Source organism: Ranitomeya imitator, chromosome 1 (assembly GCF_032444005.1).
Source record: "Ranitomeya imitator isolate aRanImi1 chromosome 1, aRanImi1.pri, whole genome shotgun sequence".
NCBI lineage: Eukaryota > Metazoa > Chordata > Amphibia > Anura > Dendrobatidae > Ranitomeya > Ranitomeya imitator.
Window position 1 is genome coordinate 955406174 of NC_091282.1, and position 19337 is coordinate 955425510.

Below are 19337 nucleotides of genomic sequence, written 5' to 3' on the forward strand. Positions count from 1 at the left end.
CGACATCTCTGAAAAGTCTGCAAAAGTTCCTGGGCTTTGCTAATTTTTATAGTCGCTTCATCTGCAATTATTCTAGTATTGCTAAACCATTGACCGATTTGACCAAGAAAGGTGCTGATGTGGTCAATTGGTCTTCTGCTGCGGTGGAAGCTTTTCAAGAGTTGATGCGTCGTTTTTCTTCTGCCCCTGTGTTGTGTCAACCAGATGTTTCACTTCCGTTCCAGGTCGAGGTTGATGCTTCTGAGATTGGAGCAGGGGCTGTTTTGTCGCAGAGAAGTTCTGATTGCTCGGTGATGAAACCATGCGCCTTCTTTTCCAGGAAGTTTTCGCCTGCTGAGCGAAATTATGATGTGGGCAATCGAGAGTTGCTGGCCATGAAGTGGGCATTCGAGGAGTGGCGTCATTGGCTTGAAGGAGCTAAGCATCGCGTGGTGGTCTTGACTGATCATAAGAACTTGACTTATCTCGAGTCCGCCAAGCGGTTGAATCCTAGACAAGCTCATTGGTCGTTGTTTTTTGCCCGTTTTGACTTTGTGATTTCATACCTTCCGGGCTCTAAAAATGTGAAGGCAGATGCTCTGTCTAGGAGTTTTGTGCCCGACTCTCCGGGTGTATCTGAGCCGGCGGGTATCCTCAAAGAGGGAGTAATTGTGTCTGCCATCTCCCCTGATTTGCGGCGGGTGCTGCAAAAATTTCAGGCTAATAAACCTGATCGTTGCCCAGCGGAGAAACTGTTGTCCCTGATAGGTGGACGAATAAAGTTATCTCTGAGGTTCATTGTTCGGTGTTGGCTGGTCATCCTGGAATCTTTGGTACCAGAGAGTTAGTGGCTAGATCCTTTTGGTGGCCATCTCTGTCGCGGAATGTGCGTACTTTTGTGCAGTCCTGTGGGATTTGTGCTCGGGCTAAGCCCTGCTGTTCTCGTGCCAGTGGGTTGCTTTTGCCCTTGCCGGTCCCGAAGAGGCCTTGGACACATATCTCTATGGATTTTATTTCAGATCTTCCCGTCTCTCAAAAGATGTCAGTCATTTGAGTGGTCTGTGATCGCTTCTCTAAGATGGTTCATTTGGTACCCTTGTCTAAATTGCCTTCCTCCTCTGATTTGGTGCCATTGTTTTTCCAGCATGTGGTTCGTTTACATGGCATTTCAGAGAATATCGTTTCTGACAGAGGTTCCCAGTTTGTTTCGAGGTTTTGGCGAGCCTTTTGTGGTAGGATGGGCATTGACTTGTCTTTTTCCTCGGCTTTCCATCCTCAGACTAATGGCCAGACCGAACGAACCAATCAGACCTTGGAAACATATCTGAGATGCTTTGTTTCTGCTGATCAGGATGACTGGGTGTCCTTTTTGCCTTTGGCTGAGTTCGCCCTTAATAATCGGGCCAGCTCGGCTACCTTGGTTTCACCGTTTTTCTGCAACTCTGGGTTCCATCCTCGTTTCTCTTCAGGGCAGGTTGAGTCTTCGGACTGTCCTGGTGTGGATACTGTGGTGGACAGGTTGCAGCAGATTTGGACTCATGTAGTGGAGAATTTGACTTTGTCCCAGGAGAAGGCTCAACGTTTCGCTAATCGCAGACGCTGTGTGGGTCCCCGACTTCGGGTTGGGGACTTGGTTTGGTTATCTACTCGTCATATTCCTATGAAAGTTTCCTCTCCTAAGTTTAAACCTCGTTTTATTGGTCCGTATAGGATTTCTGAGGTTCTTAATCCTGTGTCTTTTCGTCTGACCCTTCCAGATTCTTTTTCCATACATAACGTATTCCATAGGTCATTGTTGCGGAGATACGTGGCACCTATGGTTCCATCTGTTGATCCTCCTGCCCCAGTTTTGGTGGAGGGGGAGTTGGAGTATATTGTGGAGAAGATTTTGGATTCTCGTGTTTCAAGGCGGAAACTCCAGTATCTGGTTAAGTGGAAGGGTTATGCTCAGGAAGATAATTCCTGGGTCTTTGCCTCTGATGTCCATGCTCCCGATCTTGTTCGTGCCTTTCATATGGCTCATCCTGGTCGTCCTGGGAGCTCTGGTGAGGGTTCGGTGACCCCTCTTCAAGGGGGGGGGTACTGTTGTGAATTCTGTGGCAGAGCTCCCTCCTGTGGTCACAAGTGGTACTTCGGCTGGTTCTCTCTGTGAGCTTCCGTTGGTGGAGGAAAGTGGTACTGCGGCTTCTGAGTTTCCTTCCTCAGGTGATGTGGTGAAGTCGTTAGGTGCTGCTCTATTTAACTCCACCTAGTGCTTTGATCCTGGCCTCCAGTCAATGTTCTAGTATTGGACCTGTTTCCTCCTGGATCGTTCCTGTGGCCTGCTGCTCTGCATAGCTAAGTTACTCTTTGCTATTTGTTTGCTGTTTTTTTCTGTCCAGCTTGTCAATTTGTTTTTTCTGCTTGCTGGAAGCTCTGGGACGCAGAGGGTGTACCTCCGTGCCGTTAGTTCGGTACGGAGGGTCTTTTTGCCCCCTTTGCGTGGTTTTTGTAGGGTTTTGTGTTGACCGCAAAGTTACCTTTCCTATCCTCGCTCTGTTCAGAAAGTTGGGCCTCACTTTGCTAAATCTATTTCATCTCTACGTTTGTCTTTTCATCTTAACTCACAGTCATTATATGTGGGGGCTGCCTTTTCCTTTGGGGTATTTCTCTGAGGCAAGGTAGGCTTATTTTCTATCTTCAGGCTAGCTAGTTTCTCAGGCCGTGCCGAGTTGCATAGGGAGCGTTAGGCGCAATCCACGGCTGCCTTTAGTGTGGTTGGAGAGGATTAGGGATTGCGGTCAACAGAGTTCCCACATCTCAGAGCTCGTTCTTGTTTTTTGGGTTATTGCCAGGTCACTGTATGTGCGCTGACCTCTATGTCCATTGTGGTACTGAATTACCTTTCATAACAGTGTTTGCTGTTTGTCATTGTAAAGCATTAAGGTTTACTGAAACTCTGCCTGTGTTGGTTTGATCTAAATCATTGTGGCTTCTATATTCTAGGGGTTTATGGCCCCTCATCTGATGAATACATGATACATGATATCTCAGTTTCATACAACCTTGAAAGCTGGCCACTTGAAGGGCTGTGTGAAACTAGAGTCCGGTCACCTGATCGCTCATGTGACCACGACGTCATTGAAGGTCCTTCACTCACTGCATTCTCAGGAACGGAGGGAGACGCTAGCAGCGCTGTGAGCCAGGGGTCGTCCGAGGGTCAGTATATCCATGTTTTTTATTTTTATTCTTTATTTTTTACATGAATATGGATCCCAGGGTGTGAAGGAGAGTCTCCTCTCCTCCAGACCCTGGGAACCACACGCCGACATCCAGGATCGCTCCCTGCACACACCGTACCCGGCGTATAAGACGACTCCCGACTTTTGGGACAATTTTTAGGGGTCAAAAAGTCATCTTATACGCCGGAAAATATGGTATTTATTTAGTCAAATGCATTTTCAGTTTGTGAGAGAAGACACTGTTGTCTTATAAATTGGACACCAGTCATTTGACTTACATCCTGAAGCTAAGTCCTGTGAAAGAGACACTGGAATCTGTGAGAGAGAAAGCACTGAGCTGTGAATACACATCTTTACAGGTATTTTTTTTTTTTCAATACTTGGATAAAAATGTTTCTAAAATGTCTATTGACTGACTCTGTGAATACATATCTCTACAACTATTCTTTACTTTTCCAAACTTAGGTAATTCTAATGAGCACAATGCACCATGACAATGACGTAAGTGATAGAGAAGACAGAAAGCCTGACATTATTTTGGATTATAATGCCACAAAGGGAGCAGTTGATACTTTAGACCAAGCAATATCGACATACACATGCAAACGCAAAACCAATCGGTGGACAATGATTTTATATTATAACATACTGGACGTTTCTGCATACAATGCATTTGTCTTATGGAGAGAAATCGACCCCGATTGGAACCGGAATAAGTTGCATTAAAGAAGATTATTTCTTGAGGAATTGGGCAAATCCCTGGTTAGGCCAGATATTGAGAGCAGAAAAGTGACCCCCAGAAGTGAAGGAGCAACAGCCATTGTAAAAAGTGTCCAGCATGCTCAAGAAAGAGACTCCACATCCACAGCCTCCACCAGCACAGCTGCCAGCAAAAAAAGGAAGAGATGTAGCTTCTGTCCATCTTCCTGTGACAATAAGACTAATCTGACATGTGCTGGATGTTCAAAATATCTGTGTAAAGGACATGTGTCTTATTTTTGTGTTCAGTGTAAAAACGCATGAACATGTTCAGTTTTTCTTTTTTCTTTCTAAAAAGGTTGAAGTTTTTATGATTTTTCATTTGTTGATTTATAAATATTGTTTTCAAAAAGTTAAATTTCATGTTTTAGTAATAGTAATGTAAAGCTTCTTTGTTATTTGTGTGCAGAATGCCAGCAATCAAAGATAATTGTAAAAAGCCTATGTAACCTTTTTATGAAAAAAAAAAAATTATTAAGTTTAAATTTAAATTTTTCATTTGTTTATGATCAACCATGTTCACATACAGTATAATAATGAAAAAAGTATTCAAATAAAACACCTAGAGTAGCTAAAAATCAAGAATTAATGGGTTGGGTCATATTGACCCGGGAACAGTACAAGTGTATAGCAAATGCGAACAGAACAGCAGGGTTAAGCATAGTGCCCGGACCTACAACTGCACTTTGGGGGACACTAACACATAGGGGGCAAGATGAAGAAGTTGTTTGTCAGTGGGAGAAACTGAATGCCTTGTCTATTAGGCCCCTTTCACATGTCAGTTTTTTGCCATCAGTCACAATCTGTTGTGCTAGACGGATCCGTCGCAGATTGTGAAAAACTGATGCTATGGATCTGTTTTTTCGCCGGATCCTACTAGCTGATCCGTCTAATCGGATCCTAAAAAATCAGAGCATGCTCAGTTTAAAAAAATGGAATCCGTCACCGGATTCCGTCATTTGACAGATCCGGTGCCATAGGCTTCCATTCTAGCAAACAACAGAAGGCGATGGATCTGTTGCTGTCCATTTTTTCGACAACGACAAAAAATATTACTTTGTCCGGCCACCGGATCAACAGTTTTCGACAGATCCGGTGAACGATGGTTGAAACGTGAGGCCATACTTTGCAATCCATCGCTAAAGCTGCTTTCACACATCAGTTTTTTGCCGTCAGGCAAAATCCGTCGAATGTTGAAAAAAACGGATCGGTCGCAGATTGTGAAAAACTGATGAGCTGTATCCGTTTTTTTGCCGGATCTGACTAGCTGACCCAGCTAATTGGATCCTAAAAAAATCAGAGCATGCTCAGTTAAAAAAGATGGAATCTGTTGCCAGATTCCATCATTTGACAGATCTGGCGCCATAGGGTTCCATTATAGCAAATGACGGATGGCAATGGATCCGTCTCTGTCCATTTTTTCGACGGACACAAAAAAGTCACTATGTTTGTTTTTCCGGCGGCCGGAAATCCAAATTTTGACAGATCCGGCAAAAAACGGATCCGTTTTTTAAAAATTCAATGGATTGTGACTGAAATGAAAAAACTGATGTGTGCAAGGGGCCTAAGGTACAAGGAGATTCAACAAAGGACCAAGCCTGTAATAGCAACAGATGAGAAAGTCTATAGTAAGAAGGAAAGGTGTACTGTGTCAAAGGCAGATGTCAGGTCCAGGAGAAGGAAAATTACAAACTCGCGTCACTTTCATTTGGCGGTTAGTAGGTAGTTGGTGACTTTAGTCAGGGCAGTTTCAGTGGAATAGTGTGGTGTGAACCTAGGTTGTAAGCACTCAGAGTGGGAGCAAAAGGAAAATTGGGAGGACAGTTCAAAATGGATGTGTTGTTCCAGTAGTTTGGAGGCAGAGGGGAGAAATGAAATGCTGCAATAGCTAGACCGGGGATGGTTCAAGCATGGGCTTTTTTAGGATGGGTGTGATCGAGGTATGCTCCAATCAGGAGGGAAGACACCAGTTGTTAGTGAAAGGTTGAAGAGGTGGGTTAGGCTTGGCTTGAAGACTGTGGTAAGGTTTGGAAAGAGGTGGGATGTTATTGGTTCAAGTTCACAGCTGGTGAGGCACATTCTTCAGATGACATGAGAGGAGAGGGAGGGGGACCTGGTAGACGGAGGAGAGAATTGAAAGTACTGAATGGCTGTTTAGGGTTGTGAAATAGGAACGATATGAGGGATGAGAAGTCGTTTTGTTTTGCTGTAGTGAGAAATTGTGCAGTATTTTTATAACTTCTTTTACTGGACAGGCTACTCCACTCCCTTTCTTTGGCAGCCGTACAGCGGTACGCTTTGTAGATGAGGGCCAAAAAGACCATGTGCTCCAGTAGATGGCAAGCACTGCATCAAGTGGCCTCTGCTCCTCTCCCTCAACCTTAATATCATACAGAGTACAGTCCTCAGTGGTGGTACCCTAATTCCACTTGTTTTCCCCCACTTCACAACTCTCCAACCACCCAAATGACTCTTGGGTACCACAGATGGCTGTGTCTGCAGATCTGTTCACACATTGCATGTCATGGGCATCGGAAGTATACTCCAAAGATTGAGAGTCAATAGGAGGAAATCATCTGCACCGATGGCCACATTTTTTCTAAGGTCGATCCAGGGCCAGATGAAGCTGTGTCCAAGCCGAATTCAAAACTTTGTCAACCTCGTTGGGTGGAGGTGATCCATTCATGACAAGACTCAGAAACTTGAGGCGACCGCGGACTGTACTGTGCTGCCAGGGCAGGAAAAGAAGGAGGGTGACTTTCAGGGAGAGGAGTGGGAGAACAGAGAGGATGACAATTAGGTATTAGATCATACTTGATGTTAACATAGAGGAATGCAGCTGAGCAGCTCAGCAGAGGAGGAGGAAGGCATGGAGGTTACGTAGACACAGTTATGCAACCACAACAACCAATGCATCCTGATCCCAAACTCTTGCAGTGGACAGCTGAATTTGCAGTTCTGCAGTTGCCTAGCTTGGGTCTGTTTTTCTAAAAAAAAGCACATTATCTGTCAACTTTTTTAAAAACAACATAGTAGAGTTAAAAAAAATGAAATAATTTGAGTACTACATGCATGAACTGGCACATGCGTGATCAACTTGCATTAATCTGGGAATATCACTATGTTAAATGGCAGTAATTAGGAAAATACGGCACTTCTGGAATTCTGGTGGTGCACAAGTAGATAACCAAATACATCAGCTGCGATGTACAAATACTTGCCACTCATATAGGTGTAGTCAAGATCTTATTTATTGAATTAAGAAATCCCAGAAAATTAAGAGATGTTACGGTCAATACCTGATCTTCGTCAGTCATCGGGATAGAGGAGATCTGTGTTAAAATGCAGACTAGCGAGCTTCGCCAACCACCATCCACCCCATCAACCGCATCTTCTGATTCTGCCTCCTCCCTTACTGAAGCAAGTGTTGTCACACAGGTCTCTGGTGCAGAACCTCCATTTGTTTATCCCCTACAGTTGGGGTGACTGAGAGCTTGTCAGCTGAAATGGAAGTGGACATGCCTGCTGTTTTTGACTGATCTTACAAACCAAGAACACCCAATCTTTCTCAATCCACTGTAACATCTCTGAGTGCTGCACCTCTATCACAGTCCAGCAGCTTGTCGTGTTCAATCTACTCCATCCTGTGTCAGCACAGCAGCGAGCTCTCGTTTGTGCAGTTGTGTTCACATAATAGATTGTTTCCTCCTACACATGGTAAAGCTAACAGCTTGAGATTCGCAATCTTCAATCTACTACTAATAATAACCTTTATTTGTATATCGCAACCATATTCCGCATAGCTTTGCAAGTCAGCAGTTCATATAAAACAGTCAAAAGTTAAAAAGATAATCAAACAATTAAAGCAAAAAAAAAATTGACACTGTTCTTCAGAGATTACAATCTACAATGAGGTGGGAGTGACAAAAAGTACAGCTGCTTATTTGCAATGATGGTAGATAAATGCTGCAGGAGGCTTTTGGGTATAGTTGAGTTTTATGGCAAATTATGGCGAATTATATTCAGAGAAGTAGAGAATAGGCTATATATGTTAAAAGGACTTTGATTAGGGAATGTGATAGGCCTCCCTAAACAGATGTTTTTAGGGAGCGCCTAAAAATATCCAAGTTGTATTTACTCTTCTAATTTCTTTGGGGACAAAGGGAAAGAGGTGAATTATCTAGGTGGGAGATTGAACTGAAAAAGACCAGATCAGGGATGTTACCATATGTGTGTCTCAGAAGTTGAAAGTTTTGTGAGGCCACAAAAAGTGGCTAGAGATAGAATGTGGGATGCAGTTAAGGAGGTGGTGCTGTTAAAGTCTCTCAGGAAAAGGGTTGGCAATTTTGAGGACATGAAATATGGCAGCAACTCATAAAAGTGGTCAAGGAAGTGGGTGAGTGAACCTGGGGGATGGTATATGACTGTTACTCTGAGGGACAATGGATGAAAGACACTGATGGTGTGAACCTCAAAAGAAGAATGATGTACAATTGGTCTGTATTTATTAATTTGTTTAAAAACAAGATTGGTGGTGGCAACGAGGAGTGAAGGGATATTGTGGAGTTAGCAGTGATCATATGGCAGGATATACACATGGACAGTTGGACAACCAACCGGAAGTGTTCACATTGCAAATATTAATGGCAGACATGAACAAAGTGGTATCAATTTTACCACAGTAGAAATAGCATAATAGGGGCCGACAGGTCTTCCATTACACCCAACCCAGCAGATGGCAGTTGAACAACCAACCAGGAGCACTCACATTTCAAAAAATTAGTGGCAGACACCAACAAAGTGGCATCAATTTTACCACAGTATAAATAGTATAAGAGGGACCAACAGGTCTTCCACTACACCCAACCCAGCAGATGGACAGTTGAACACCCAACCAGGAGCATTCACATTTCAAAAAATTAGTGGCAGACACCAACAAAGTGGCGTCAATTTTACCACAGTAGAAATAGTATAATAGGGACCAACAGGTCTTCCACTACACCCAAACCAGCAGATGGACAGTTGGACACACCCAAAGAGGAGTGTTCACATTTCAAAAAACTAGTGGCAGACACCAACAAAGTGGCATCAATTTTACCACAGTAGAAATAGTATAATATGGACTGTCAGGTCTTCCACTACACCCAACCCAGCAGATGGATACTCAACAAGGAGTGTTCACATTTCAAAAAAATAGTGGAAGACACCAACAAAGTTCTATCAGTTTTACCACAGTAGAAACAGTCAAATAGGGACCGAAAGGTCTTCCAGCCCAGCAGATGGACACCCAAGCTGGATTATTCACATTTCCATAAATTTGTGTTAGCAGCTCCAGCAGCAGCAGCAGCAAAAGAATGGAACAGAAGCCCCAGTAAAGATATCACAGACTGCAATTATGCAAGAACAATTCAGCACAAAAAAACTAAAACATCCAATAGCAGAATATGTCAGTTGTCTTTGGATAGGACGTCACATTGTTGGTTCACTAGTGCGTTCAGAAACATTAACACCTATCCCACATACACCTCGAACACCAAGCCTAATCCCTTTAACATAACAGCCTCACTTTTTACCAGTCATGCTGCTCAAATAGTGTGCTAGGAACACACTATTATTAACTTAAAATACATTTTTTTTACTCTCCACCACCTCTGCACACAGCTGAATTTCAGCGGTACACAATGAGAATGTGAAATATGGCATAATGAATCACGTTACTCACAGAAGAAAGAATTGTTTCAAGGTGGATGCGGCCTGTATGGCAAAGAAGATATGCTCCAAAAAATTTCTTACTGAGATCTCCCCTACTGTATGATGTTAGTAACCAACAAACATTTTTTGGGCTTGTGGATGAGGCGTATATAACATTGAGCAGATGCTACAAACAATTCCAAAGTGAGATCTCCTCTACTGTGTTACGTTAGCAACAGAAGAATTTTTTTAGGCCTGTCAATGAGGTCTGAATAACATAGACTAGATGCTCTAAACAATTTAAAAGTGAGATCTACCATACTGCATTAGTAACAGAAGAGCTATTTGTCACCTGTGGATAAGCCCTGAATAACATTGAATAGATGCTCCAAACCCTTTTAAAATTAGATTTCCCCTACTGTATGAGATTAGTAACCAACAAAATTTGATTGGGCCTATGAATGAGGTCTGTATAACATTGACTAGATGCTTCAAACAATTTCAAAGTGAGATCTACCATACTGCATTAGTAACAGAAGAGCTATTTGTCACCTGTGGATAAGCCTTGAATAAAATTGAATAGATGCTCCAAACCCTTTTAAAATTAAATTTCCCCTACTTTATGAGATTAGTAACCAACAAAATTTGATTGGGCCTGTGAATGAGGTCTGTATAACATTGACTAGATGCTACAAACAATTTCAAAGTGAGATGTCCCCTACTGTATGATGTTAGTAACAGAAAAAAAAATTTGGCCTGTGGATAAGGTCTGTATAACATAGACTAGATACTCCAAACAATTTAAAAGTTAGATCTACCATACTGTATGATGTTAGTAGCATATGAAGAATTCTTAGTGTGAATGAGGGCTGAATGACAAAGAAGACATTCTCAAAACAATTTTGAAATGAGATGTCCCATATTGTATGATGTTAGTAACCTACAAACATTTTTGGGCCTGTGGATGATGCCTGTAGAACACTGACTAGATGCTCCAAACAATTTCAAAGGGAGATGTCCCATACTGTATGACGTTAGTAACAGAACAATATTTTTTGGCCTGTGGATGAGGCCTGTATAAAATAGATTAGATGCTACAAACAAATTTAAAGAGAGATCTCCCCTACTGAATGACGTATGTAACAGGAGAAAGAATTCTTTAAGTGTGGATGAGAGCTGTATGACAATGAAGATATGCTCCAAACAATTTTTAATTAGATGTCCCCTGCTGCACTACATTAGTAACAGAATATTTTTTGGAGCCTGTTGATGAGGCCTGTGTAACATTAACTAGATGTTCCAAACAAGTTCAAAGTGAGATCTCCCCTTCTGTATCACGTTAGCAACATAAAAAAATATTTTTAATGTGAATGAGGCCTGTATAATCTAGAAGATTGGTGTTTGAAGGATCACTAACAGAGTGTCTATGGGAGATATGAGATCCAGGATCTAGCCTACAATGATTAGTCATTTACCCAACACCAATTTCTAGAGAGCGTTTGATGCTCGTCAGAAGATAGGTGTAAGACATGCACGTCTCAAGCCAGGCATAAAAGATGCCTGTGACAAACTGAGAAATTGGTTGCCAAAGATGCTCATGATCTAGAAGATGGGCTCAAAATTTCAGACTCAGATCTCGGTTGCTGTATCATGTTTGTTAAAAAAAAAATTGTTAATGTGCAACAGCTCTACACATAGAACAATTTAAACATCACTAAATGACAAGGTTGGATGTGGCAGTCTGTATCACCTTTAGCAACAGAAAAAAAAATATTTTAATGTGTGTGAGGTCTGCAGACAGCTTGATATCACCACCACAAAATTACAACATGGGATACGGTGGGCTGTTTCACGTTTTGCACAGATTTTTTTTTAATGTGCATGAGCTATGCAGACTGTGGAATTTCACTGCCACTAAATAAGAAAGTGAGATATGGCATGGTGAATCACAGTAGCAATTGCCCCCAAAAAATATCTCTTCATGCACAACAGCTCAAATCACAGAACAATGTCACCACACCACTAAATGACAAGGTGGGAAATAGCATGCTGTTTCACATTTAGGTAGTAAAAAATAAGATTTAGAATGGACTACCCATGCACGGAGCACAAGGCAGTGCACAATACACTTGTATGAATTGTGCCTGCTGTCTTTCTCTGTGGACCTTACCAGCATCAGGAGCAGCCTCTCTGCGCTGTTACAATGTCAAAATGGCGCTAAGACAAGATGTCCACACGTTATAAGGAAAGGGACATGTGATTTCAGCAGCCAATGATGCAAGCCAATGTGTCAGGATACTGTGGATGTTTCCTGCGCCCTGATTGGCTTGCCGCAATGTGTACACAAAAAGTTACAAAGCAAATACTGTTTACAATCACGCCGCACCTCTGAGCTCTGCAGACCTCCTCCCCTCATCATGCACATTCCAAACGCTCATGATACACCACTGTTATCATAGCTAAAGTGCTGAAAATATTTTAAAGGCAACGCAAATATTTTCCCAAACTTTTTACCATATATTACTGATTTTTCCCAATTTTATACAATTTTGCTTGTGTTTCCAATCATGAATCCGAATGTGCCTTATTTGCGCCGAATTTAAGTTTGGCGATCGTTTTCGATAAATTCACTTACCACTAATGCTGACATTGTAGATGTTGCAAATGGCCTTTTTTGAGTTAAATGGACTCTCTCTAAAAAACACCAGACTAGGAAAGCCTGAACCATGGCCTGACTACTTCACCCGTGTTGGTTCACTGGGTCTGGTGTTTCTGCTCACTCCACTGCCTTTTCCTGCCTGTTGTGGTGCAGCAGATCCCTCCCTCTGTGCACTGCTGTCCTCTCTAAGCATATCACCTTCCCAGTTTTGGTTCAGTGACTTTATCATCTACCAACTCATCTTTCACTTCTGCACCCTGGTCCTCCTCCTGACTTGCTGACGCAACAACACCACTTGCTTAAAATTGTGTTTAATCATCATCCAGCTCTTGTGACAGTAATTGCATTTTCCCACTGTCACATTTTTGTGAGTGTGGCAGCTCAAATATTTGACCACCCCTACATGCGAACTCCTCTTGAAATGGGCAGGGCAAGAGGCCAGAATCTTTAAATCGCAATGTGAACAGCACTTCAGAGTGTCCAAGTGTGAGATCACTTTTCTCTAGGCACTTGGCATGGTGGGAGGAAGGAGGATCAGGGTGAGGATTATGTGATCCAGAATCATGGCTACTGAGACTGGACCATGTGGTAGACAGGGTGGTGCTGGCAAAGTGAATGGAGGCATTATCTACCATCTATCCAACAACCTTTCACCCTGGTCTGGCTTCAAGAGTGATGTTGCTTGCCCACTTACAAAGTTGGACAGGAAGCTAGATTAACATGATGTGTGTTTGTTGTGCTCCCTCAGCAGGCACAGTTTCACCTTGCCCACAGCCTCGGCCTTTGCACTCACCACCTCTGCACCTTGCAGACAGTATTATAATGCCAGAAATATTTGCCCAATCCAGATGGATGTATAAGACTGCAGTATCAATATAGCAATAGGTTTTTCAACCCAAGAATTTGTTTTAGATGGAGTTTGAGGCCCAACTATGGCATGATAAATGATGTATAAAATGTCACTGCGGAAAAAAATTGAAGTATTACAATGCCATCAAAATGTACCCACAGATGGATATATAAGATGGACAAATGTAAAAGACTTAAGTATCAATATAACAATGCGATTTTTTAACAAACAATTTTTTTAGGCCTGTAGCACAATATATGCCATATACAATGTCACTCCTGACATTTCCCATCTCAAAAAAATTTCTGTAATACAATGCCAGCAAAATTTGCCCACTTCAGATGAACATATGAGACTGCAGTATAAATAAAGCAATGCAAATTATTTAACAAACTATTTTTATGGGGGGTTTTGAGGCCCAACTGTAGCCCAATAAATACCATATAAAATTTCACAGTTAAAAAAAATCCTGTATTACAATGCCACGCAAATTTGCACACTTCAGATGGACGTATGAGACTGCAGTATAAATGTAGCAATACGATTTTTTCTAACAATCTATTTATTTTTTTGAGGGGTTTTGAGACCAAACTGTAGCACAATAAAATTTCACAGCTCAAAAAAGGCAGTACTACAATGCCAGGAAAATTTGCACACCTCAAATGGATGTATGAGACTGTAGTATCAATATAGCAATGCTATTGAGATCCAGTCAAGTGTGGCTGTATGCTTTGATGCACAACTTCAGCAGTAAAAATGATGTATTATATTTCTGTGCTCAGAACAATTTGCAGGGTTTAGAGAAAAAAGAATATTATTGGCCCTGAGAAGGGATTTTGGTATCAGTTGCAGGCTGCATCATAAAGAACATATAATTCACCGCATCATGTCCTACACGATGCTTTCAGCACAATCTCTCCCTAAGTGCTGCTAACACCAGTATTACTATTTATGATAATTAGCCCTAAGAAGGGCTGTTGTTGTACTTCACAGAAATATAAATGTGGATGAATCCCTAGCTAACAAGCAGCTACAATTCTGTCACTCTCTCCCTAGCACCTCTCCCTGATCTGCCTGTGTCTGGAGTACAGTGTGCCAAGCATGACGTCACAGGTCTTATATTGACCTGATGACACTATGCAGTCAGGCAATCATAGCATCATGGCTACGGCACTATAGTGACAGTTAGGCAATCCCGACATTTTCAATGGCTCTCTAAAAAGTGCTAAACTTGTGGGGTGGGGACTCAAGCTCCCGATCGAACACTCAAAAAATACTTGCCGAATATCCCGAGCACACTGATGCTCGAGCGCGTAACAAGTAGTAATGAGCACACTCGCTTATCACTGGAGATGGAAAACAATACACCTCTCTGAACAGTGTCTGGGTGGCTGTAGTTGGTGGATGTAAGTAGATATAGAAACCTACAAGCTCCATGGATGGAAAGTTTGTGACAGTTATGAACAAGATTTGTGGATGTATTAGTCACTGATATATGTATATATATATATATATATATATATATATATATATATATATATATATATATATATATACAGTTGTGGCCAAAAGTATTGACACCCCTGCAATTCTGTCAGATAATACTCAGTTTCTTCCTGAAGATGATTGCAAACACAAATTCCTTGTTATGATTATCTTCAATTAATTTGTCTTAAATGAAAAACACAAAAAGAATTGTCCTAAAGCCAAATTGGATATAATTCCACAGCAAACATAAAAAGGGGGTGGACAAAAGTATTGGCACTGTTCGAAAAATCATGTGATGCTTCTCTAATTTGTGTAATTAACAGCACCTGTGGCACCTAACAGGTGTTGGCAATAACTAAATCACACTTTCAGCCAGTTGACATGGATTAAAGTTGATTCAACCTCTGTCCTGTGTCCTTGTGTGTACCACATTGAGCATGGAGAAAAGAAAGAAGACCAAAGAACCGTCTGAGGACTTGAGAAACCAAATTGTGAGGAAGCATGAGCAATCTCAAGGCTACAAGTCCATCTCCGAAGATCTGAATGTTCCTGTGTCTACCGTGCGCAGTGTCATCAAGAAGTTTGAAGACTTCATAGTTGTGATCTATCTATGATTTCAATTACAGGCCTCTCGTATCTTTTTAAGTGAGAGAAATTGCACAATTGGTAGCTGACTAAATACTTTTTCCCCCTGTATATATATATATATATATATACATATATATATGTATATATATATATATATATATATATATATATATATACACATACATACACACAGTTGTGGCCAAAAGTATTGACACCCCTGCAATTCTGTCAGATAATACTCAGTTTCTACCTGAAAATGATTGCAATCACAAATTCTTTTGTATTATTATCTTCATTTAATTTGTCTTAAATGAAAAAACACAAAAGAGAATGAAGTTATGGTCTAAATATGATGTCAATTACAGGCCTCTCTCATCTTTTTAAGTGGGAGAACTTGCACAATGGGTGGCTGACTAAATACTTTTTTCCCCACTGTATGTATGTATTTTTGTACATTGACTTGTTTGGTTATTATTCTCACTTAAACAAATCATCCTAAAGAAATGAGAAATAATAACAATTGAGAAACAACTCAATAATTTTGTTTAGTTGCATAATAATTTTGAACACTAATAGTTGCCCAATTCATAGATAGATATTTTGATTCTCCTAAGAAATGCAAAACCTTAATTTTACTTTCTTAAATGTTCAGGTTTATTAACATTTTGGATTGACTGACATCACTGTAGTTGCTGAATAATAAACATAATCATCAAAAATACAATTGCCTAGTAATTGTTCACACAGTTCAGTCCAGGCTGGTAAGGGCAAAAGCTAATAGGTAAGTCAATTTTCCTTTGTTTTGAAATGTCCCCAATATGATTTATTTTAGCTGGGTAATATTTTGAAACTATGCGAGTTACAGCAATTAAATAATTAAAATACTATTTACAATTAGAATATACACTTTGGCTATAATTAAGAAAGGCTCCAACATCTAAATAACAAAATAAAGCAAGTCATCTGTCCAAGTCATAACACACCAAGCTGGCTGGGGAGATAAATAGCCTACAAGGAGATGAGGAAGCAAACAAGGTTCCAGCCGCAGTAATCACATTAACTTGGTCAACTGAAAACAAACTGCCTTGTGAAAATAAGCCAAAAAATGAAAGTCAACAAAAACATGGCTATATCAAATTAGTTCCAGCCACAGTGACTTCAGACCTGGCTTCTGAAAAACAAAACAAAGTAGAGCCGCAATGCGGACCCTAGTCTGTGAGGGCTTCATAGCAAACGTTATGCCTGCCTCAAACATGCACATGGGAAAGCTTTGAATAATTCACCTATTGTTAAATTAGTGTTAGTCAGCCATTGTTGCTTTTATTCTGAAATTGCATTTATCTTAAACTTGTATTTATAAATGTGTAAGTAATTAAAACTTTATTGCATCTTAAATCTATCTTTTGCTTGAGGCAAAACATGAAATTGCACCCACAACACTACTAAAGGTACCTTCACACATAACGATTTCGTTAATGATATCGTTGCAACGTCACGCTTTTTGTGACGTAGCAATGATCCCGCTAACGATCTCGTTATGTGTGACAGCGACCAACGATAAGGCCCCTGCTGGGAGATCGTTGGTCGCTGGGGAATGATCAGGACCTTTTTTTGGTCGCTGATCACCCACTGTCATCGTTGGATCGGCGTGTGTGACGTCGATCCAACGATGTGTTCACTTGTAACCAGGGTAAATATCGGGTTACTAAGCGCAGGGCCGCGCTTAGTAACCCGATATTTACCCTGGTTACCCGAGGACTTCGGCATCGTTGAAGACAGTTTCAATGATGCCGAAGTCGTTCCCCTGATCGTTGGTCGCTGGAGAGAGCTGTCTGTGTGACAGCTCCCCAGCGACCACACAACGACTTACCAACGATCATGGCCAGGTCGTATCGCTGGTCGTGATCGTTGGTAAGTCGTTTAATGTAACGGTACCTTAACTGCAGAAATCCTATCTGAAGCAAATACAATGTAGATGACCTGTTGAAAAAGAAAAGCTGGTCATTAACAATAAGTGAAAAGTTGTCAAAAGTTTTGTTCAGATTACTGGGTGGCTACATGCATTTTTATAAGAAAAATTGCAAAGCACAATTGTTATATAGAGTAATAACTAAGAGTATAAAATATAAAACATTTAAAAAATATTGTATGTTTTTCATGTAAAATAATAATTACAAGATAAAAATCACAGGAGGGAGCAATATACTGTATACCAGGATATATTTAACATCTTTAAAAATGATAGCAAGTGCTGCTTATCAGAAGTGTCATATATTCAAACTATTGTATTAGAGCTAACAATGTTTCAAAAATCGCAGAAAAAAGGCAGTGATGTTTGCCTGCCCAAGTCTCCAAACAAATGCAGTGGACCCATGTAGGTAAGATGGAGGCAACACAGGTGCAAAAATACTGATGAGACAACCACTCTTGGCCTACCAATCCATGGAGGGAGTGGTTCATTGGTATACTAATGCAAAATAGAGGCTTGCATGGGGCACAGTTCACATTCAGGTAATGCACACCATCCAGGTTAACAGCCTATTAGTGACGCCCATACTATTCGATCAGGCGGGCTGCTCAGTGCTATCCAAATGCATGTGATCAGACACCACAGTTTACAAGACCAAATGGGCCCAGCTGCACCCTGAAAGATAAAGTGCAGAAAATACATATAAAAATATGTGAGGTATTAGACGCTATTTTGTCCAAGATATGCAAGCTTGCAACCCGCGTCAAGGGTACTCACGCTTGCAAGTCCTAACACTAAACAGCAAAAGCACAAAAAGAGGACTTAAAAATCCTCCAAAAATTCAAAAGCAGCAGAAAATAGGAAGTGATGTTTACTTTCCCAGGCCTCCAAACAAATGCACCTGGATGCTATGCATCACCTGTATGTGAACAGTGTCTCATACAAGCCTCTAAAGTGCATTAATATACCAAACAACCACCCCCTCCATGGATTGGTAGGCCAAGAGCTGTTGTCTGCATTCTGATAGTGCATTTGTTTGGAAGCCTGGGCAAGTAAACATCGCTGCCTTTTTCTGCTGTTTTTGAATTTTGGGATTTTTAAGTCCTCTTTTTGTGGTTTTGCTGTCCAGATAGCAATATTTGCAACACATAATCCTTTCCCAACGCATGACAAAAACATGCATAATGGTAGAGAGCTAGTACGTTTTCATCATGGCTTCAAAATGTCAGTGCATGAATTCATCTTATAGATAGATAATTAGCGATAGCGGTTGAGTATTATTTGCACTAATGCCAGTGACAGTAATTTTCATTAGGAGTAGTGTTAGGTTTTAGGTCTGTTAGGACTGGGCATATTTCAAATCCTATGGACTGTTGTTGTTTCATTTTAAAAATACTTAAAAGGTAAAACAAATTATTTTAAAAATCAAGAAAATACATACTTACAGCTTTACGGTTTCAAGCAGCAAGCCGCTATGCATTACGATGTGTGTTCTGATGTCTTTCTGTTACAGACAGCATGAAAATGTTCTGAAATTTGTGTTATGGGATCTTTTGTGGGGTTGGACCAGATGAGCTCTAATTGTTTTTTATTTTATTTTTTTTTACTGATAGAAGACTGTGGTATGTATATGGTTTTAACATTATGTACATGATCATTGCCTATTAAGACTTAATCAATTTAAAATCCTAAAGTACGATATGAACATTTAAAAAAAAAAAAACATTACTTAAAGGGGTGGTCTCATATCTCTTTAGTCAAGTAGAGTTCAACTCTCGGCTTTATGAGCTGGAGCAAAAAAAAGCTATTCAAGCAAAATTCACTGTCTCTTGTGAACCTGGAATTACATTGTCAGCTGTGTACCTGAATACCCAAAAAGTAATATCACATATTCCTTTTAACAGCCAGTTGATCATCTTCACAACTCCATCTTTAACCGAGGTTAACTTGAGAAAACACCATAAAATTGGACAATCAAAACCATATCTCTATTATTATTATTAACAAAAACAAAAGTAAATATTTTAATCTTAAATAACTGCCTAGAATTCCCCTTAGATCCATTTTACAAGAATCAATGCCAGCTTTAAAGAATTATGTGTCTGGACTTTTGACCTATCCCAGAAAACTTAC